At 42.3% G+C, this 23,122-nt stretch overlaps 1 protein-coding gene across 10 annotated transcripts in view; it reads right to left on the bottom strand.

Annotated features, from left to right (window-relative positions):
• LOC147013689 (zinc finger protein 385B-like) overlaps positions 1–23,122 on the bottom strand; it is a 543,756-nt gene that overhangs the window by 235,933 nt on the left and 284,701 nt on the right. The gene's annotated exons all lie outside the window — the stretch shown is intronic.

The raw sequence follows: 23,122 nt of genomic DNA on the forward strand, positions 1-23,122 counted from the left end.
TGAAAAAAAAAACAAGAAAATTTTCATAAAAGAGCATTTACGTCTCTTCGATTGGAGTTGTCGACAGTGACTTGCAAACCGAGCATCAAGAACGGTGTACAGAAACCTTTTTAAAATAACAAAAAAATACAAGGTAGAAGGAGGTGAAATTCACGGCACGTGATGTGTAACACACTCAGAGTTAAACGAGGGTTTATTTACGTCTGTAGGATGTCTAATAAATAAATAAGATATAAGCACACTTGACGCTAGGCCGAGGCTTCAGACTGACATGCTCACGAGGCTGTACCATCGAAATGAAACGTCCCAGAAGATCAAGAAAATAAGGTAACATTTGTACATGTCGTGCTTTAAAATAACACTTCTTGCTATGAAACATATCTTCCAATTTCCTTCATATTTCGAATAAAATAACTCCAACCCGTCATTTTTGATGGGCTTTCATACATGTTTATATATATTAAGAGGCAATGAAAATGCATATATTATTTCGATTGAGTAAATCCTGTTCTTGAATGCAAATGGTGAGCAAATAGTAAGTAACAAAACATGCATGATGGGCATCTGTTATGGGTGCTTGAGTCCAGTTTGTTGCTTGTGTTTGGATGTTTGAATCAGAACGTAACCATAAGACAAATCGTGGAAATGATGAGCAGTGGTTAAAAAAAAAATCATTCTGCATGTGCAACGTGTGTATTCAATGCCCTATAATAGCAGAGGTTTCCTCATTTATGAGGCTGTCAATTAAAATGTCCCATCTAACGAATGATCAGAGGAACCAAGACATCGGTATGCTGAATAGTGGAATCGGTCAAGAAAGAGTTGCCCGACACTTTCATGTCCACCAGTCAACAATTTCTGGGCGACAGAACCAATGCAGAGGCACAAGAATGGCCAGCGACCGTCCTCGTCCTGGTGCACAGCGTGTGACATCAGCAAGACACGACTGATACATCGTCGTCCGTCACCTCCACAATGGCTTCAGGATGGCACGAGAAATGGTCAGAACCACCATTGGAACAAGGGATGACTCATCATTAACCGAACTGTATGATGTCATCGTCTTGCTGCACGTCTTTATTCTGTCATCGACCTTACTGTGGACAAATCTTGACACAACACCGACTTGCATGACAGCAATGGGCAACAGCTGGTGGTAACTTGGCTGGGAGACAGTGGGCAAACGTCATCGTTTCCAATGAATCGAGGTTCAATGTCAGTTTTCCAGATGGACGTCTTCGTATGTACTGTCGGCAAGAAAACCGTTTTGCTCAGCACTGCATTGTTGAGAGACCGTTTTGGAGGTGGCGGTGTTACGGTTTGGGGAGCAAACGATGCACATTTCAGATCACAGCTGTTCATTGTTCCAGGTAACCTGAATGCTCAAACCCACATCAATAACATTTAACGACCGGTTCTCCTTCCACTGCTGAGACAACATGGTGGTAACGGGAGGCACGTTTCAACATGACAATGTGAGACCCAATACTGCCTGGATTACACAAGATTTCCTACGAAACAACCATGTTGCCATCTTGCAGTGGCCTTCCCAATCACCGGATGTGAATCCAATCGAGCAAATGTGGGATGAACTTGGTCGCAGTTTTCAACGTATAATGAATCTTCCACGGAATGTTGCAGACCTTACTGCATGCAGCCTTACAGTTCCATTGGACAACAATATCACAGGCTCTGATCTTCTGCCTGTGTTTATCCATGCCCCGTAGACTTGAAGCGTGCATTTCCGCCCAAGGTGGTCACACTCGATGTTGATTGTCCAGACCCCTGCATCATTTGACGTTTTTGTGACGTTACGTGCACATCACAATTTTCCCGTCTCCGTACAGATTCTCTAGGACTTTGCTTGACAAATCCCATGTGATTGAATGCATTGATCCTTTTTCACACCCTATGAAATAAATTTCAATTTTAACTTGGTATGCGTTTTCATTGCCTCTCAATACATAGTGGAGGTAAAGTATGTTAAATGTTTGTTGCATGTTTCGCCAACTCTGAGAGGATTTGACCAAGAAAGCTTGAACTTTCAGGGATTACTCAGGGCACCCTCAATGTGTGTTTCCTGTAGTTTAGTTTGATTCCATAATTTAAAAAAAAAAATAATAAAAAATTGCCCATCTTGGCATTTTCTTGATTTGGGGAGAGGGTGGGTGCAATTGGAATTATCCGAGTTATGCAACCACACTCTATTATATATGTACATTATCAGTACGCATGCGTTTGCTTCACGCACATAACCTGGGCTAATTATATTTTGGGGAGCAATCGAGGAAGCAGGCTGTTGCCTATACACCATCCAACTAAAGGGATATGTCAGAGGAATGTGTGGCATGCTTGGAACAAGATCGCCCATATGGTGGGTACTCTGCTCTGGTATTAATAATCATAAAGATCCTAACATGACCCCTCCCCCCCCCCCCAGCTACTTGCTTTGAGTTGAAACAATGGCATTAAATGGCAAAATATAAAAAGTAGAAAAGGGAGACAAAAAAAGGAAAAGAAGATGATTGGGGAGGGTGGGGGGGGGGAGTGGATTGGAATGAGGTGACTAGAAAAGAAAACAAGTGAACTGAGAGGTGGAATGGTAGAAAGGGAGGATAATGATGGAAGGATAATTTAGGAAAGGGAAAAAAGTAGAGAATAAGCCATCAGTGAAAGAAAGATAAAGAAAGAAAGCAGTGAAAGAAAGGAGTGAGAAACATTGTGAAGACAAAAAAGTAGGTAATTGACATTGCGGTACTAAACAGGTAGACAAGAGAAACATGAGGAAAGAGAAGAAGAGTATGAAAAGAAAAGAACAAGAGAGAGTATTTAACAATGCAGAGGGTCATAGGGGTATAGGTCTACTCCAGAAGATCCCTTTCACACAGTGTGAGCACTACATTAAAGTACATCTGCAGGTGGATGAGAGCGCGTGCACGCACACGCACGCGCGCGCGCACACACACACACACACACACACACACACACACACACACACACACACACACACACACACACACACACACACACACAACTGAGCGGCTGATAGGTGGAGTTGTTAAACACTTGTTTTGTTCTCCATTGTGGGCTTGATACCCATGGCTGCTTACACTCACCAACTCACACTTGGCAAGTGTGGAAAGTATACCAAACACCCCTTCATATGAGTTGTGAGGCCTTAATCCTCCCGTGGATTGGAATAGGTTGGTTTAACATCCTGTATTTCTGAATTATAAATTACTATCAAGCAGCATGGTCATGTAGTCTATGAATTAGAAGGTCCTGAAGCAGACATCTTGAAGGTCCAAGTTTTCAATTTAAATTTTCAGGCTCCAACACATGGTATTTTCTATCACCCAGCTCCATAACTAACCCCAACTCAAAAACCATCGTTGGTCACCATAAAGATACAACACCACACAAACAATATGGAAGTCTGCAGGGCAAAAAAAACCCCCAATGATTAACCTATCATGCACCAACCTCACTTCTTCTTCTCTCCCATTGAAAAGGGGAGAGGTCCAAGAGCACTAAACTTCTGCCCTGCCTTGCCCACTATAACCCTCCACTTCCCCCTGTCCTCAGCCAACTCTCTTCACTCTCTAACCAGCCCCACTTTATCAATATCTTCACTTTGTGTTCCTTTAAGAATTCCTGGATCATTCTCATGTTTCCAAACATTTATGTCGATGATAAGAACAAGAAGAAGCAGGGGACTAAGAATAATAATAAGAAGAAGAATAGACATGAAATCCACTTTAAAGTTCTTCTTAATCTGAGAGATTTCCTACGATGGGTTTCACAACTAGCTGCAAGAATTACTGGTGTGTCTAACAATCTGTTCAGGAAAGCATTCCAATGGATGATCCCAGAACGATGTCACCATCATCAATCATTTTTGCTACATGATAGAACGTGCTTCAGGTCGGAAATGCTTAAGTTAACAGCACATCACGGCTGAAGATTTGTTGGTTAGAAACGTGATGACAAAGCGGGTGCCGTAAATATTCAGCAAGGAACCAAAGATGAATGGGCTTTGTGTCAACATTACCTTCACGTTTCCATCAAGGAGAAGAACTTGTTGCAATGCATTATTGCTGATAAAACCTGGTCTTACAAGCCTCAACTGAATCTGTGTGATAATTACGAGCCTCAACTGAATCTGTACGCAAATGGAAGAAATTGGAAATATTCATCAAAGAAAAAGACAAAATACCAACACAGATCGATCAAAGTGTTCCAAACAATTTTCTGAACCAGGTGCAAATTTCCCAAATGCAGACATTCCACAAGGAACAACAATGAAACAGTCTCTCATTAAAAATGAAATGTCCACTCAATATGTGAAACCCTGGGAATTGAAATGAAATCCTGAGAATTGTAAATGAAATCCTTGAAATTGAAATAAAATCCAGGGAATTGAAATGAAAACCTGGGTGAGAATTTAAATTGAACGCTGGGAATTGAAATTAAACCCTGGCATTGGAATGAAATCATGGAAATAAAAATCCTGGGAATTTAAATTAAATCCTGGGAATTGAAAGGAAATCCTGGGGATTGAAAGGAAATCTTGGGAAAATGAAATGAAATCCTGGGAAATTGAAATAAAATCCTGCGAAATGAAATCCTGGGAAATTGGAATGACATCCTGGGAGATTGGAATGAAATCCTAGGAATTGGAATGAAATCCTGGGAATCAAAATTAAATCGAGGGAAGATGGAATGAAATCCTGGAAATTGAAAAGGGAATCCTGGGAATTGAAATGAAATCCTGGAAATTGAAATGAAATCCTGGGGATTGAAAGGAAATTGTGGAATTTGAAAGGAAATTGTGGGAATTGTGAAAGTTGGGAATTTTGAATCACTTCATGTCCACTCCTTTCACCTTCACCCCCACCCCACCCACTTAAAGCTTCATGTCCCCCATCCTTTTTGCATCCTCCTCACTCACCCTATAAATGCTTCACCCTCATCCCACCTCCGAAATGTTTCCCCTAAACCCACCCTCTCAAACCTTTCCCCACACCCCACATACTCAATGCTTCCCTCGTACCTCACACACACATACACGTTCCCCCTCACCCCCCACACACAAACATCCCCCCACAGCCCACACACACACAAACCTTCCCCCACACCATGCACACTTAAACCTTCCACCGAACACCACACACACAAATCCTGCACCCTCCCAACACCTCTTCCCCCCTTCCACCATCTCTAACTGTATGGATCGCAAATATCCAAGATCTCCACTCCAACCTGACAGATATCTCAATTTAAGCCGCCGCTAATAAACCAGACATCATCTGTTTAACAGAATCCTTCCTCCCATAGGATGTCCCTGACTCGTTTGTGTCTCTCCTCGGTTATTGTCTCCTCCAATTTGATAGGCCTGAACCACACCCCTGCAGTGGAGTTGCCCTTCACATCAATAACTCAATTTTTCACTGTCTGTGTTCTGATCCTGCACCTCCCAACCCCAAGTACATTTGGCTCCGACTTAACCTCCGCTGTCACCTCATGTTTGTCTGTGTGTTGCACCATCCTCCAAAGTGATGACTCCATCCATATATCTCTGTCAGACAACATGGACAAACTTTTAACCACTCATCACAACTCTCTCTTCCTCACATGTGGTGATTTCAAATGTCACCATGCAACTTGGTTGGGTATTGGTACCTCTCTCACCAGCCATGGCATTTCAACAAAGGACTTGTGTGGCTCAATCTGTGAACTTTCCAACCCGGATTTCTCCCGATGGCAAATCCTCCCTTCTGAACTTGGTGATGACTAACTTTCCAAAAATGTCTCCTGCTCCTCCTCTGCTCCAATTGGTTCATCTGATCATGTGCTTGTGAAAATCAAAATATCTTTGGCTTTTCACAGAGAGCTGCCTCAGTGTCAGCAAGTCTGGCAGCTAACTCTGGCAGATTGGCAGGGACTGCAAGCAGCCATATTTCTTCAGGACTGGTCTCACATATTCACTGCCTCATCTCGTCTTCAGTTATCCTTCCCTTCTTCCCACCGATGGTACATTGAATTCTGTGCTGAGGCAGTTGCTCTGAAACAACTTGCCTTCTCTTCCTGAAAGTCAAATATGACTGAAGGCAATCTCGGTGCATTCCACAAAGTTGGCAACAAGTGTGTGTCCAGAGGAAAGCCAAAAAACAACATCTGTCCAACCTCAAGAATGGACTTTCAAACTTGTCTCCCTCCTCTAAAACCTGGAGGGCACCTTGTCAAGTCCCTCTGTAGTGTATGCTCCCATTCCATCCCTTCATTCTCTTCAAGTATCTCCACAGCCATCTCCGCTCATGAGAAGGCTGAATGTCTCAATTCTGTGTTTGCTTCCAAATCCAGTGGCCCCCAACCCCTCACTTCCAACTGCTTGGAAATCCACCAACATCACTGAATTATATAAACGAGAAGGGCACTGGAGATCGCATACCTCCACCACACAATGCCTGATCCAGTAGATCATATCGGGCCCAATACATTTTTGAAACAATATGCCACATATTGTTTTTGGCCACATCTCTCAATGGTGAAGAATCACTTTTGAAATTAAAAAATTCTCGTATCTTGATATGGATTCGGATGTTCGGCAAAATTGAATCAATTTGTCCTTGTCACAAACCCAAATTGTCCACCAGGTTTCATCCAAATCTGTCCATAACGTTTTGAGATATTCAGTTATATACCAGTTTAGCCCTATCTCTCAATGGTGAAGAATCACTTTAAAAATTGGAAGGGCACTCAGAAGAGCATGCACCTCTGCCAAGCTGAAGAGTTTACATTTTGCATCCCACTGATAGGCAGGATCTGAATCCAGACCTGAACCAACATCAAATCGGCTTGTTCTTATCACCTCCACAACTTGTACACCTAGTTTTCCCATATCTCATCCACAACTTTTTGAGATATCATGCTATGCATAATTCTTGGCCCCATCTCTCAATGGTAAAGAATGCTTGAAAAAATTATCGGATCCGGATTTGGATCTTCACCAAAATTGAATCAATTTGTCCTTGTCACACACCCAACTTGTCCATCAAATTTCGTCCGAATCCATCTGTTACCTTTTGAGATATTTCGCTGTATATCGTTTTTGGCCCTATCTCTCAATGGTGAAGAATCACTCAAAAAATTATCGGATCCGGATCCAGATTCAGATCTTCACCAAAACAATGAATTGCTGTCCTTTGCCGGTCACCTACATACACAAAAAATTCAGAACGATGGCTTGAAAACTATGGCCAAAAATCGTGACAGACAGACAGACAAACAGACAGACAGACAGACAGCCAAATACTACAGACCAACATTCTTGGCATAAATGGATGGAGGCCCAAAATGTCAGACATAAGATCAAGGTCATGTCTGGACATATCTCGTGCTTTTGATACAGTCTGGCATCCTGCCTTACTCTCCGAACTCAAGGCCAACTCCACACATGGCTTACTGACTTCCTCTACTCTCGTAGCCAACGTGTGGCACTCAAAATAATCCTTTCATCTCCTCTCCCTGTCAAGGCTGGAGTGTCCCAAAGCAGTGTTCTGGGCCCAGTCCTATTACTGATCTTCATCAATGAATTATCTGACTCTGGAAAATCCTCTTTATATGCAGGGTGCAACAAAATTCTGAAATCATTGGTTAAACGTGTGTGTGTGTGTGTGTGTGTGTGTGTGTGTGTGTGTGTGTGTGTGTGTGTGTGTGTGTGTGTGTGTGTGTAACAAAATTCTGGAATCAAAGGTTAATTGTTTATTATTTTTGTGCAACAAAATTCCAGAATCAAAGGCTTTTTTTCTGGAATCAAAGGCTTCTTTTCATTAACTTTGACACTTCCTTGTTGAGGCATGGGTTTCGTTGGATGTCAGTGATGGAATTCTTGATAACTTTCTTTCTGGCTTAAACCTCTGGCATGTAAGAGGACCAGTTCAGCTTTGGCTTGCATAGTGCAATCCATTTTCATAGGTTATATCCTGGAAGAAAAAAAAAAAACCCAAAAAACCAATTAACCTCTCATTCCAGAATTTTGTTACCCCCTGTATTTGTTGATGACTCCACAATCTGCTGTGACAATCCCAAGTCCTTCAGACAGGTAGGTGCAGCCTCTTCTCTCTCTCTTTAGATCTTGAAAAAAAAAATCACAAGATGATCAAACACTTAGAATATATATTTCAATCCTGACAAATCTCACACTCTCACAATTTCTCTCCAAAAGGACCATCTGGAAAACCATCCTATCTACTTTCTTAACGATCCTCTTGAGGAAGTTCAGTCATTCAAACTCCTGGGTCTTAACATCAGCCATGATCTTTCTTGGACAAATCACATTTCATTGTTGGCCTCCAAAGTCAGTCACTGACTAGGCATCCTCCATAGTACAAAGTCCTTTCTTGGCACACCTGAACTCCGATCCACCTACAAGGCTTTCATCTGCAGCTCGATGTAGTACTGCTCTCCGCTCTGGTATGGCTCTCCTGCCTCACATCTTGCTCAACTTGTTGCCATGGAAACAAAGGCCTTTAAGATAATTGGAATCTCCCGTGATGAAGCTGATTCTCTGGCCTATTACTACGCCATCGCAGAGAAGTCGGTGGTCTCTATCTTCTACCGCCCCCTTTCTGGTCTTGCACCCTCTGCTCTTCTGTGCTTTGTCTCCTCCAGGTCACTGCAGGGCTCACACGGTCCACCATCTGGCTTATATCAGATGGAGGAGGATGACTGCATCAAAGATGTTCACCTCCTGGTGAACCTAACTAAATCTAGGACAACTGCTCACCTCCACTCATTTATGTGGAACAAACTTTCACATTCTTGTCAATCTCATTCCTCCCTCCACCTCTTCAAGGTAGCTGTTCACCACCATCTCAGATCATCCCCAATCGAAAACCATGATATTTTCTACCCTTGTTAAGCCACCCCTCACCTCCACCCCACCTCCTTCCAAATTTCCATCTTTTCCTCCTGAAAGTTTCCTTCTGTATTGATCTTGTCCCCACCCCCGCCTCCCCCACTCATGAATCCTCTCCTGCCCCTCATTCCTTCCCATGCCCATTATTTGTCCATTTCCCTCTGTCTTGGCCTTCAACTCCGCTGTTGGTGTTTCCACCCTCTTTCTGCTGTTCCTTTTTTCCCGTCACGTCCTGATCCACACAGTGTACTAGTACTCACTCTTCCAGGAGCCTCGACTATGCGTACAAAAAAAAAATCCTGGGAATTGAAAGAAAATCCTGGGAATTGAAATGAAATCCTGGGAATTACCCAAATTTTGGCAGATCTGCGATGTTCATCAAATTTAAGCATGCTGGGGAACCATTCATTTTCAACAATGAAGAAAAAAGCTCATCTGCATCAACTGATGAGATGAGCACAGCCAAGTGATTGTGAAAGGTCAAATCAGCAACCAGTTCTAAATAGCTTAGGATTCCATCCATCATCAGCAAACTCAAACATTGGCTGAAAGACAGGAATGGAAAAATCAGAGATGGGAAAAAAATTGGCCAATACTTCAGCAATCAATCAACCACATCCACACACAGAACAGGTAGCTATGATAGAGGTCAGTTAACAGTCCCCCTACAATAAAGGGGGTAACATAGTAACATCAGCATGCCAAAGGCAGCCAACACCATGTGTAAGAAATATACACAAGAGGGTATTTTACCCCAACACTAATTGCATGTGCTTCAAAGTTCTCTCGCCTTCAGCGTCAGTTCAAGCCTGCTGTTGGCTTAGTGGTTAGGGTGGCTGGTGTGGGATCTTTGTGTTCTGAGTTCAAGCCCCTGTCAGCTATTGAATTAATACCAGGTGGGCTTGACTCAGCCTGTCATCCTTCTGAGGTTGGTGAAATGAGTACCAGTATCCTGGTAATAGGGGCACTGTATCAGTGACAACAGCTGTGCCCTCAACCAATGATGCTACCTGCATCTGTGTGCCTCATACAAAGGATGAAGGTGGAGAATTGGTTTACTTGTATTTCTGGAAAAGTTTTGTCGTAAGGAGGAGATTGGGATCATACTCTCTGCAGAGCGTTGGTGGTGCTTAAGCAGTCTCCTTGGCTATTGGGCACAATCCTGGATGGGTCGCCACTCCGACACAGTATACCAGCAAGCTGGCACTCATTTTGCCGACCTTGGAAGGATGACAGGCCGAGTTAGCCCCACCTGGTATTAATTCAACAGCTGAGCGGGATTTGAACTCAGGACCCAAGGATCCAAATCCCACCACCCTATCCATTAAGCAAACACCAGGCATTTCGTAAGGAATGCCATTAAACCACAAGTGAATGCAACATATAAAACTCCTTCGAACCACTCACTAATGGACTGACTGATTAATGTTCAGCACCTTCCGGGTGATGAAGAAAGCTGAAATTTTGTGCCGTGGCGACAGGCATCAAAGCTGAAACAGCAGGAAAAAGAAATCACAGAACCGTCTGAAACCATCCGTAAATGAAAATATCAAAAAATAAGTGCAGCCTTGTTGTGCTCACTGCAGGTTAGCGACCCGAGTCAATGGGGACAATCGGAGGTGATGCAGCAACAGGTCAGGTATGAGAGCATGTGACGGAGCAGCGCGTCGCTGCATCCACTTTCTGCCAGAATGCCAGGGGCATCTGTCTGGCTATCCTCCAGGCAGATTCCTGGCCCATCCCTATCTCCTTGAGATGCTGATCGACAACCACGAGGCATGTGGTCGGCCCATTGACCTCATCAATTCACGAGGCTCCCTCACTAAGATAATCTGGTGAGCAGGATCAGCGTCAGGAAAATGAGCCAAATGTCCATACAGCCGCAGTTGACGCTCACAGAAAATGCCGGTAACAAATCTCATTTTAGTCTCTCTTGGCAACCGCTCGTTGGACACAAAGTCTGACCAGAGATAGCCAAGGATTCTCTGAAGAGACCTGGTACCAAAGGAATGAAGTCTCCATCTCAGATCCCTGATCAGAGTCCAATACTCACAAGACTGGAAGCAACAAGGACCTGAAGACTCAGACTTTCCTCCTCCTGCACAAGCACTGACAGCACCACACCTCATTATCCAGTGAATCCATGACTCCCCAGGCCCGACTCAGATGTCCATTGACCTCTGGCTCACAGCCAGCAGAGACATGAATATCACTGCCAAGGGAAGTGAATCACTCCGTGAGATCAACATCCTCACCACAAACAGGTACAAACAAAACAGCAGCATCCAATACATCATTAAAAGCCTGGATCTAACTTTTAACCCAGGAAGCCCATAATCCCAGCATTTCCGACTCCTCATACAGCACATCGAGGGGCCCCAAAAGGATATCCAGACTATCTGCAAAGATGACTGCATCATCTGCGAAATCAAGGTCAGAGATCTTGACATTCCCAAACGATGCACCGCAGCTTGATCTCTCCAACATCCTCCCCCGAAACCAGTCCATACAAGCGCTGAAAAGTGTGGGGGCTAGTACACACCCCTGATGACCTCCAGTAACAACTGGAAATAAGCCAAAGATGGGATCACCACATCTCACAGCACTTTCAGTTCCAGAGTATACTTCAGAAATCAGATTGATCAGTTTTGGTGGCACCACATGAAGACCAAGAATCCTCCAGAGGGCAACCCGATTCACTGAATCAAACGTTTTGAGGAGATTAACATCGACTGCAAGCAGCCCCTGCCAAAACTCTCGTCTGCGTTCAGTGAGGACTCGAAGAGCAAGGATACGGTCAATCGTTGACCTCTTTGGTGAAAAGCCTGACTGCTCTGGACGCTCGTGTTCAAGCAGATGATGGTGAACATTATCAAGAATTATCTGAGCAAAGACTTTTCCCAGCACTGAGAGCAGCGTCACCCCTCGGTAGTTGTTGCTGTCCTAGCAATCACCCTTCCCTTTCCCGAAAGGGACAACAAGGCCGCTCTTCCAGTCAGTTGGGATGATGCCTGTGTTCCAGGCATAGCACAGAACTGCATGCAACAACATGAGTACAGCATTTCCACCAGCCTTGAGAAGTTCAGCATGGATGCCACAAATCCCAGGAGAACCACACACTCGAGTGTGGCATGGAATGCGTACTTCACGGGGAGATCACTTGCCTCAGTCGGAGCATATACAGAGACCAGGAAAACGACACCCAAGGAGTGACGAATCCTTAGTCTCATAATACGCTTGCTGACTAGTGTTATCTCAATTATCATTGGAGTCAACTTATTGGACACAGCTACATCAACTCCTTGGACAAGGTACTGATCAGAGCGATGAGTCCAATCGTAGGTGTAACCGCATGCCATGATCTCGCCACTATCCGTTCTCCAAACCGCAGAGAGTGCTGCGATACTGATGGTCAAACAATTGAGCTCAGATGATAACAGAAACAGGTGATCATCCTCTCTTCGGGAAAGGACATTTCAGGCACACACCCAAAGGTAACACCTCAGGTTAACACAAGTAGACCGCATTGTGGTGGATGACATATCAGCACCACTCCGACACACACCACCACAACCTGACTAATAAAGTTTATCCCGTGCTTTTCCTCCTCTCATCAAGGAATGGGGGTCCCGAAGGCTTGCCCCAATCCAGTCATCCGGTGAGCTGCCCTGCGAAGGGCAGAAGCACAGGAGGTATTTCAATGGAGTGGGTTTTCAGTTTTCTTTGCATTTGTTGGTTTTGCGGAATGAAGGGTCGACTGGTGGCCGGAGAACAAATCCTGCCACCAACCTCCAAAGAAAAGTAACCCAACTGCAGGAGTATGTCCACAGACACAGTTGAGCACTAGAAATGGATGGCCATTGACTCACAAGGAGTTCCTCCACCCTTTGACAGGTTCGTTTTTAATCCTGCTGGGTGTCCATATCCACACGCCCTCCTCACTAGCAAACTTGGTGTGGGAGACTGTTTAGTCACTGACAACCCGACCATGAAACAGGTTAGTACAGGTTTCCATGGTACCTGCAGTAAATTACAGATTGAATCTGGCTTGACCTGACAACAATGCTGCAACTGCTGCTATTTATTATGTTGCTACAGTACACATGAAGCATGGTTCATTATTGCTTACAATGTGTAAGCATACCCCACTAATATATATATATATATATATATATTTATTTATTTATTTTATATTCCAGGGAAGGCTGCCAGTAAAAATACACAAGTTAAGCCCTTTGCTGGTTGATGTAGGCAACCTTCTGTGGGATATCAGAGCTCTGGATTAATTTTGTAAAGATCATTGCCACCTGTGTATGTATATATATATATATATATATATATATATATATATATATATATATATATATATATATATATATATATATATATATATATATATATATATATATATATATATTTCTGTATAATAAAGCACTCCTCTCTCATCTGACCCTCTCCCATCTCTGTCCCTCCTCGAGCTCTCCCAACTCTCTGCAATCCCTTCCTCCCTCCCTCTCCCCGGCTGTAATATCTGCACAACATTAATATTGTATTTTCTCAAAAGCCGCAGGCTGGCTCCGCATGAACAAACAGTGAGAACTCCAGAGATCGAAAGGCAGGTGCATGTGGCCATCCGTTTTGAGTTTCATACCAGCACGAAGAAACACCATGTTCCACGATACTTTTCACATCTCATCATCAAAACACCACAGCCTCCACATCCTCCCATTCCAAGGCTTTATAAATTCCTCCAAAAACTAAAAACCTATAATTTAACTCCACCTGATCTCTCCAAGCATCAGATATTGACATGGAATAAATAGCAGACAACGATCGAGCAATATCTTTGAAAATACGTGAAGCTTGTATTTTCTTTTTCATTCTTTTTGTGGAGAAGTTGTGCCATGTACAAGAGACTTGAAAAGACTTTGATATGTCAATTAGAATAGTCGACAAAACACTTCTCACAATATATGTTGTTGAAATTAAAGATTGTTTCCTTTGTTTGCTCATATCTTTCCTTTCTGAAATGGTAAATGCGTGATCGGATTTGGCCGCTGAAGTACAATATGATACAGTGAGGATGAAATGTGAGTATCTTCTCCCTCCAAACTATTGGTAGCTGTCAGGGGTCATGTTTCACGAGTAATAGATATCATTTGTATACTCAGTAGCACATTACCCTTTTGGTTTGTCATAACTCAGTTCTAAAAATATTCTCATGATAAAGTTGAAGAGAGTGTTCATTAAATATCTAAGAAAGAAAAGGCCAGATTTGAGAACGATCAAAATCTGAAGATGAAAACTTCACAATAAAAGTCCCAGAATAGATAAGTGAAAGCGAAATATTCTGGAAAATGGTGAACATTCATAGTCCTCTTTGTACGGCTTACGGAGCATTGATGTCACCGCCGAAAAGCCTGAACCGTTCGGCTTATTGGACTTCCAATATTGATCATCTGGCACAACAAAGATAGCTTCTATTTCAGTTGGAAAGTCATTCAAGATGAAGGCAACATCAAAAGAATGCTTGCCTTGTCAAATGAAGCTTAAACTTGCTGAACAATGCAGTGTTAGGTGCCTGACCGGAGCAGTTAAGTGGCTTATCACACATCAAAACACGACAGAACTATCGGCAAGTGTGTCGATCAGTGTGATCAGGATGTCAAGCTGTAAAGTCTTACTTCGCCACAAAAATTTCAACCAACTCAGAAAGTGAGTGTGGGAAAGGGAGTGTGGGAAAGGGAGTGTGGGAAATCATTGACACAAAAACCCTCCAGCCTCCTCCAGTGACTTTGACCTCCACTGAACACAAAACCCACAAAAAACTTTAATGCAAGTCATTTGAAGGTTTATTTTTTTCTAGAGTTCACAGATCATGATAAATACCTAACTCAGAAGATTTTATTGTCAACCTTGACACTATTTGCAAAGATATGGGGACAGAGGGAGTAATCTGGCAAAAACATGGATGTAGATTTATAAAGGCAGGGAAAGATGCCCTTGTGAGAGGTCCCAGGCAAGACGCACTGCCCACTCCTTCCCACCCCAACAGGTACAATATATATATATATATATATATATATATATATATATATATATATATATATATATATATATATATATATATATATATATATATATATATATATATATATATACACATATATACGAGAGAGAGAGAGAGAGAGAGAGAGAGAGAGAGAGAGAGAGAGAGAGAGAGAGAGAGAGAGAGAGAGAGAGAGAGAGAGAGAGAGAGAGAGAGAGAGAGAGAGAGAGAGAGAGAGAGGGGAGAGAGAGAGAGAGGGGAGGAGAGAGAGAGAGAGGGGAGGAGAGAGAGAGAGAGAGAGAGAGAGGGAGGAGAGAGAGAGAGAGAGAGAGAGAGAGAGAGAGAGAGAGAGAGAGAGAGAGAGAGAGAGAGAGAGAGAGAGAGAGAGAGAGAGAGAGAGAGAGAGAGAGAGAGAGAGAGAGAGAGAGAGAGAGAGAGAGAGAGAGAGAGAGAGAGAGAGAGAGAGAGAGAGAGAGAGAGAGAGAGAGAGAGAGAGAGAGAGAGAGAGAGAGAGAGAGAGAGAGGGAGGAGAGAGAGAGAGAGAGAGAGAGAGAGAGAGAGAGAGAGAGAGAGAGAGAGAGAGAGAGAGAGAGAGAGAGAGAGAGAGAGAGAGAGAGAGAGAGAGAGAGAGAGAGAGAGAGAGAGAGAGAGAGAGAGAGAGAGAGAGAGAGAGAGAGAGAGAGAGAGAGAGAGAGAGAGAGAGAGAGAGAGAGAGAGAGAGAGAGAGAGAGAGAGAGAGAGAGAGAGAGAGAGAGAGAGAGAGAGAGAGAGAGAGAGAGAGAGAGAGAGAGGACAGAGATAGGAAGAAGGAGCGGGGGAGAGGTTTTGTTCTGTGTCTATCCTGTCCACCCATTCCTCCCCACACCCATTCTTCATTCAAGTCTTCCTCTATTTTGTCCTTCAGCAATGCTGTCTGCCTGGTGTTGGCTTAATGGTTAGGGTGGTTGGCTTGGGAGCCTTGGGTCCTGAGTTCAGATCCTGATTGGCTGTTGAATTAATACCAGGTGGGGGTAATTCAGCCTGTCATCCTTCTGAGGTTGGCAAAATGAGTACCAGCTTGCTGGGATGATTGAGCCATTTGAGTATCCTGTGTTGGAGTGGTGACCTGTCCAGGATTGTGCTTAATAGCCCAGGAGACTGCTTTGGCAGCACTGATTCTCTGTACAGAGTATGGTCCCAACGGATGGATGGAATTTTTTTTGTTGGTGACCCCCTCCTCCCCCACCTATCTCTACTGTTCCTTTTGTTCTGTTGCTTCCTGATCCATTCAGTGTTCTAGATCTTAAATGAGCCTTGACTGCATACAAAAAAACAACTGTTACAGGTTGGTAACCATCATACAGGCTTCATGGGCTGAATGGTCTCTTTCTTTGTTGAAGTTCCTTTTAAGGGAAGTCATCTATTATATATTGGAACTGTGGCGTCTGTCCATGTGTTCATCTGTCTCCCGTTTACATCGGCCGCTTGCCACGCTGTTTTTAAAAAAAGCTCAACATTTACTTTTGAAATGATGGGAGAACAGGGATGAATAATATTGATGCCAAATATTATTTCACAAGAAAGATGTTTTTCCCTCTTTATAGACAAATCAAACCTCTGCCACCCAATGTTACACCTCCGTTTTGCATTGGACAGTATAAGTAGTTCAGTGCTTTGGCTTTGACTGAAACAGAGTATAATATAATTAACCTTTTTATAGTCCAGGAAATAACTTACATTGATGGATTGACTTAAACTTTCCCATCACGAGGCTCAGGAACTTTTGCTTGCTTTTCCCATCACTTGGGACGGGTACTTTTCCTCGTGTAGATGTACATTGATTCCTCCCATGCTCTTCTGGCCAAAGAAAGCTGCATAAAGCAACCATGAAAAGCTACCCAAGGTCAGCCCTTTCCTGTTTCAAACACTACCAGTGTTTCTCCACAGCTGCAAAACATTTACAAGTAATACATACATGAGAATCCCATTGTTACACATCCCTTCAGCCACTGGACCAGTTTCATCACTTAATGGCGAGTCAACAGCGACAGTGTAGATAGAAACACGCACCACCGAGGCTCCCAAGCATGTACCCAGTGGCGGATTAATGCACGGGCACACAGGGCCCATGCCCCTGGCCCCGAGCTCAAGGAGGGCTCAGAGCTCAACATGAATCCCGGGCAGAGGCAGCGTGAGGGTCATACAGGGAGGGAGTAACCAATCAGCTCCCAGACAATCAATTATCCAAAGATATAATCCTAGTTACCTGTAGTCATTGAATAGGTGAAAACTTATTGGTTATTCCATCCAATTACCATATGAGAGATGTTACTGGGTCTTGTTTTCACATATATATATATATATATATATATATATATATATATATATATATATATATATATATATATATATGCGATACCCGTGCATATGCAGAGGAATAGCAGAACAACATACCTGGTAGCAGACGACAGACCATACATGGGGAATGACAAAAATACGCATTGTGCAAAACGCAAGTGGTACTATGGAACGCCAAGACTTCCCAAACATTGACGGCATGTACGCTAAGTGCCACAGCAATTTCATAGGGATCGTGTGACGGCGAGCCGAGTTTTTAGTGTGCAAGCTTGGTATTATAAGAGATATATACATATATATATATATATATATATATATATATATATACATACATACATATATATATATATATATATATATATATATATATATATATATATATATATATATATATATATATATATATATATATATATACATACACACACACACACACATCAATACACACCTTTTGGCCGTTTTTTTCAGTACACTGAACATTTCCATTTGAAATTTCTTCCAATACCTTCTGCCAGAGAATTATAAAGGGCTTTGGAACTTCAAGTTCGAATAAGTTAAGGTTAGTACAAAGAAAATAAGCAAGTTTAAGTTGATGTGCTGCAGATTCAGCACCAACTTGAAGAACCTCATATCATACTCCTGTTTTAAATCAGTTTCATTGTATACCACTGTATAAATCTGGTCTGGAGACAAGGCCCAGGACATGAGACTTTTCATCAGGAAAGTTTCCTGATTAGTCATGCCAGCAGTTCCACAACATGTTCTGAACACGGTGTCTCCCCAAATACACTCGTTTGTTCTCTGGGGGAAAAAAAAAAGAACAAAAAAAAACCTTTGATGCGGTATTCATATTTGATATTAAAGAATGAGTATGCAAGTCAAGACCATCTGCGATGACATTGTAAAAACGGCGTCTACATGAATGGAAGTCAAAAAGTTTTAATCCCATCCACAAATGAATCGTCTTGCAACAGTGAAAGTTGGCACAGATGTTTTTTCTTCTGTAGTTTCCACCTCATGTCGCACATTTTTCACAGCTTTGGCTGAACTTCCTGATGCCATTGGAAAAGTGGTTTTGGCCTTGACAGGCAGTCATGTTTTGGCTGTTTCTGGCTCACCTTGAATCTACTCCCCTCTACCAGTAATTCCGTGTGTGTTTTCTCCTTGAATTTCTTCTACGTTGAACTAATTATTCTTCTTCACAAGCTCATCACATCCCACATTCAACTTTTCGGTGCATCATTTCAACCCTGGTACACTGTTGTTTTTTTAAGGAGGTCGTCATGAGAAAACAACTTGCATTCTCCTCTTGAAAAGCATATCCAACAGAGCATCCTGCAGTCTCTCCACACTGCTCAAAACTATTATATGTCCAACAAAAATCCATGGCCCAACATCACTCACCTACAATCCAAAAACTCCAGCCCCTCACCATCCTCTCAATAGTGGGGGGGGGGGCAAGTGGTCCTAGACAATGGGCCCGTAGGACTTTCATGATGAGAAGTTGCCACCTATTTAGATATGTTCTACATCCAGTATGTCTAGGAACAGGAAAATTGATGTTGCCAATTTTGGAGCTGTGTCAAATGGCAGCCATTTTGAATTCCAAAATGGCTGCCATGATCATGCTTTTTATCTGCGTCGCGTTGCGAACGCTAGCTCTAAGAGAGCTCCGCCTTGTTCTTCTTCTTCTGGTGAAGACAAAAACCTTTACGACGCGGTTCTCGGACACATTTGTCCTTGTTTCTTCAATGAATACAATTATTGCTCATATTTTAAAAATAATATCAAAATTTTATCCCATAATATGAGTGAACATGAATAGGAGATATTACGATTTATTGTATGCATATTTAAAATAATTATAAGGTCATTTTGAATTTCAAAATGGCCGCCATTTGAAATGAGCTGTTTATTTATTTAAATATTCTTCTAAATCCATTGAAATAGAGTATTTTTTTTCTTATTTCTAAGAAACTTTGGAATGCTACTTCTAACAGACAATAATATATTGAATAAATTGGCCCTTTTGAGTATCCGTAACAAATAATTAGCTATAGAGGGCAGCATCTGGGTTACCTGCTGCCTCTACTACATCCATAAGCACATGGCATTGGACAGAAGTTTCTGCTGTATTGTCGTGCAAAGTGATCAAAGCATATATTGTTACTAAGATAAGTTTACGTTACAGTACTTGTTTTTAATTGTGCTTACATGTCCAGAAAGCTTTGAAAATATATCAGCAAAAAGTTTAAAGAAAGGCTTTTATAAGAAGCTAATGAATCAATGTGAAAAGCTTATCACCCATAGGCCTATATCATCCATTATAACCATTGGCAAAGTTGTAACAATAGACTGAAATATATAAACATAACATGTCTGAACATATCTTCCCTCAATAGTATTCTAAACAAATTGTATTTTTATAAAACACGGCAACAACGCCAACAAGGTGTCAACAATGCTAACGAATTGGTAATTACGGAAAGCCGTATGGGATACTCTGGATAACTTTAAAATTAAAATATATCTCTATAAAAACACAGTATGCTAACATGTAGAAATTAATCCAATCACTGACCCACATAACCACACATGGACACATAAACACGACCCCAGTACACATATTATGGATTTATGTTTTTTTTTTTTTTCTAGTGAACTGACCCACCTTGGAGCAAACCTTTAGATTACTGTGTGGATGCTTTGAACCACCCGGTGCAAAGTGGAAGAACTATGCGACAATGCTCCTTCTAACCCCGAAGTTGACTCTGACTATGAAGAGAACAGTGATGATGATGTTGATGTTTAATACAGCTATGAAAGTAGCAAACTTGCAACAAGTTCATGTAGTTCATTTCTACATGGTTAAGACTGCATTTGTTGGACATGCAGTTGCAAGGTGTGTGTATAGTAGAGGTGGGTGTGGCTATTGTGCCTGGGGTATGTGGGGTGTGTGCTGGTACTGTAAGCGTATGATACTGCACCTCATAAATTTGTTATCCTCTGAAATGGATATTTAAATATTGTAGCTTGTCGAGTTAAAGTCTACAAATTAAGTCGATAGAAGTGACTGTTTATCGTTTTATATACGAGCTAAGGTGTGTATCTGAGTACCAGTTGCTTAGGTGAGTGTCTAACTGTGCAAAAAAAGTTTGAGAAAAATACCGTTAGGTATCGTTTTTAGATAACACTTGTTACCACAATATTTAAAGGGGGATGGTCCGATTTCATCACCTGCAGTTTTCACATTGATTGAATGGCTTTGACCCTCTACTCCACCTGTGAAGTTTCATGCTGGTATTTCAATCGTTTTCATAAGAGAGCTAAAAATATGTATTTGCAAGCCCAATATAATACTGTGGTTCAACTAATTGGTTGACCAATAGTAAGCAAGTTTTGGCATACAAAATCCAAACTAAACATCTTGCAGCCCTACAATTTCACAGGGTCAATGAGAAGAATAGCAGCTTTCTTCTCATATCAAAATTAATACCACGTCCGGTTAAATCTGGGGGTCAATGTTAGGATGAAGCTGTTGATCGGACCATGGCCCTTAAATTTTAATGCAACTTGTAAATTTTTGGTGGCCATTTTGAATTTCAGGATGGCTGCCATCTGCCACACTTCCAAAAATGGCAAAATGCATTTTCATGTACTTTGGTACCTAGATAATGAATTAAAATAGGTGGCACCTTCTCATCATGAAAGGTGGCACCTTCTCATCATCATCTCATCTCATCTCATCTCACCTTCTCATCATCATAAATCCTAAAGGTGTTCACTTGCCCCCCTCTACAAGCCTTGAGGGAGCTGGTCAGATCTGTGTCTGGGACACATTCACCTTCCATTCCTTCCCTCCTAATAGAGAGAGTTATGCATACACTGCTTGGGAAAAGGTTACTCAAAAGGCAAAGGTGCCAAATACGTTGCTTCCTGTTCCCACCTTTTCACCTCACCTTATTTGAGTAATATTCCCACTTGGACTCAACTTCTCCCAATCTTTTTAGCTAGCTCGACACCACTTTTGCAACTGCTCCTGTCATAAGTTCTATCATACATTCACTTGTCTCTCTTTCTCAGGTCCTTGTTCAATAAAGGCATCTTCCTCCATCTTGAAAAGTTGCAAACCTCTCTAATTTTTTTTTTAAAAAAGGTTTCAAAACTGATCCCCTCAATTACAGACCAAAACTCTACAAGCCTTAAGTAATAATATAAGCAATATATTATTATAAGCAAAGTAAATAAAAGATAAGCAAAGTATCCCCAATATAAGCAAAGTAATGGAGTTGATCAATGTGTAGCTGACCTCAGACTCAATCTCCTATCGAACTCGCTAATCTCTGACAATTTGGCTTGTAACCTGACCACTCAGATATGTCACTCCTTCTGTCACAGGAGTGGATGGATGCCCTGAACCACAAGCAAGAGGTTAGGCCCATGTCTCTGGATATCTCTTGAGCCAGGCCCTTAGCCAGGGCTCAGTATTAAGGGGGGCATATGAACTGGATGGGGGGGGCACAATTATTCTATTTAATTTTTTGATAACCCGGTATACTATTGTATCCATGCAGCATTGACGCATCTATATAATACTGAGGTTGCCGTCGCATACTAACCAAATTGATCTCAGCTAGATTTAATATGTTCCGATGTTTTTGGCCTAAAATTATTCGAATGCAGGAGAGCCGCAACAAACTGGCACATTCACAATGCAGATATTCAATGATTAGACAATTGGCACCAATTCAGGTACACTTATACACAAGGTGTTGTCAAGAATTGGCATTATAAAATTAATATACCAGAGATACAATGACTAAACGGGGGGAGGTTGGCACCGGAATAAGTGCACTTTCAAATAAGATACAGTAGGCTATGACCTGCGATCATCACGTTAAACTATCAACAGCAAATACCACCAGCCTGAAGAGACCACAAAGTCTGCATTTAAAGCAGTCAATTACACAGAGGTAAGGTTATGCACAAACCACTAGATATGGGATATGCAAAGCACCAAACACAACATTTAACTTAAACATCAGAAGTACAAAGCAGCCGACCACGGCGGGTGCTGACCACAACCACACTGCAACCACAACTACACACGCATCACCAGCAGTCACACACACAATCTCAACTCCTCGTATAGTTTTTATACCGCTGTACTCGCTGTCAGAAGAGCTGCAAGCGACGCGTCTCGGTGTGGAATCTTCTGAGGACCTTCTCCTTCCATTCATTCAGGAATTTACATGTGAGGTCTCTCTCGAAGGCCAGCTGTACCAGTTGTGCCTTGCGTGCATGGCGCATGGACCGTCGATGGTCAGTGAAGACATTCCTCAATATTGAGAATGAGTTTTCACACATGGCAGTGGACGCACCAAATGTTAGTCCAAGTCTCACAGCAGTCACTACACTTGGCATGGCTTCCAGCGTTTTGTGGTGTGTTGAGAGGAGTGTTTGTGTTGTCCATCTCTCGTTTGGCTGCTTTTCTGTCTGTGTGCGAGTGAACTGCTTTGCAACCACACACTCTGTTTCACTGATGGTTGACTTTGTTAATGTCATGATATGCTGGAGCAAGTGGGGATCCAAAAACATGCCATTTTCGGGATTCAAGGCAGCGAGTGAACGGGCGAGTTGTGTGTTGCGCTCACTGAAGCGCTGAGCGATCTCTCCAAGCAAAGTGTCAATTGCGCTGTAAAAAAACCCTCTGCAGTTCCGTCTTGTCATTGTCGTTGTTTTGTCCTGTAGTCTCCAAAACTACAAACTGTTCCAAGTTCTTATGCATTGTGCGTCTCCGTTTTGGTGGTGCAGGT

Source organism: Eptatretus burgeri, chromosome 13 (assembly GCF_056783735.1).
Source record: "Eptatretus burgeri isolate ZD-2024b chromosome 13, Ebu_testis_v1, whole genome shotgun sequence".
NCBI classification, from domain to species: Eukaryota; Metazoa; Chordata; class Myxini; order Myxiniformes; family Myxinidae; genus Eptatretus; species Eptatretus burgeri.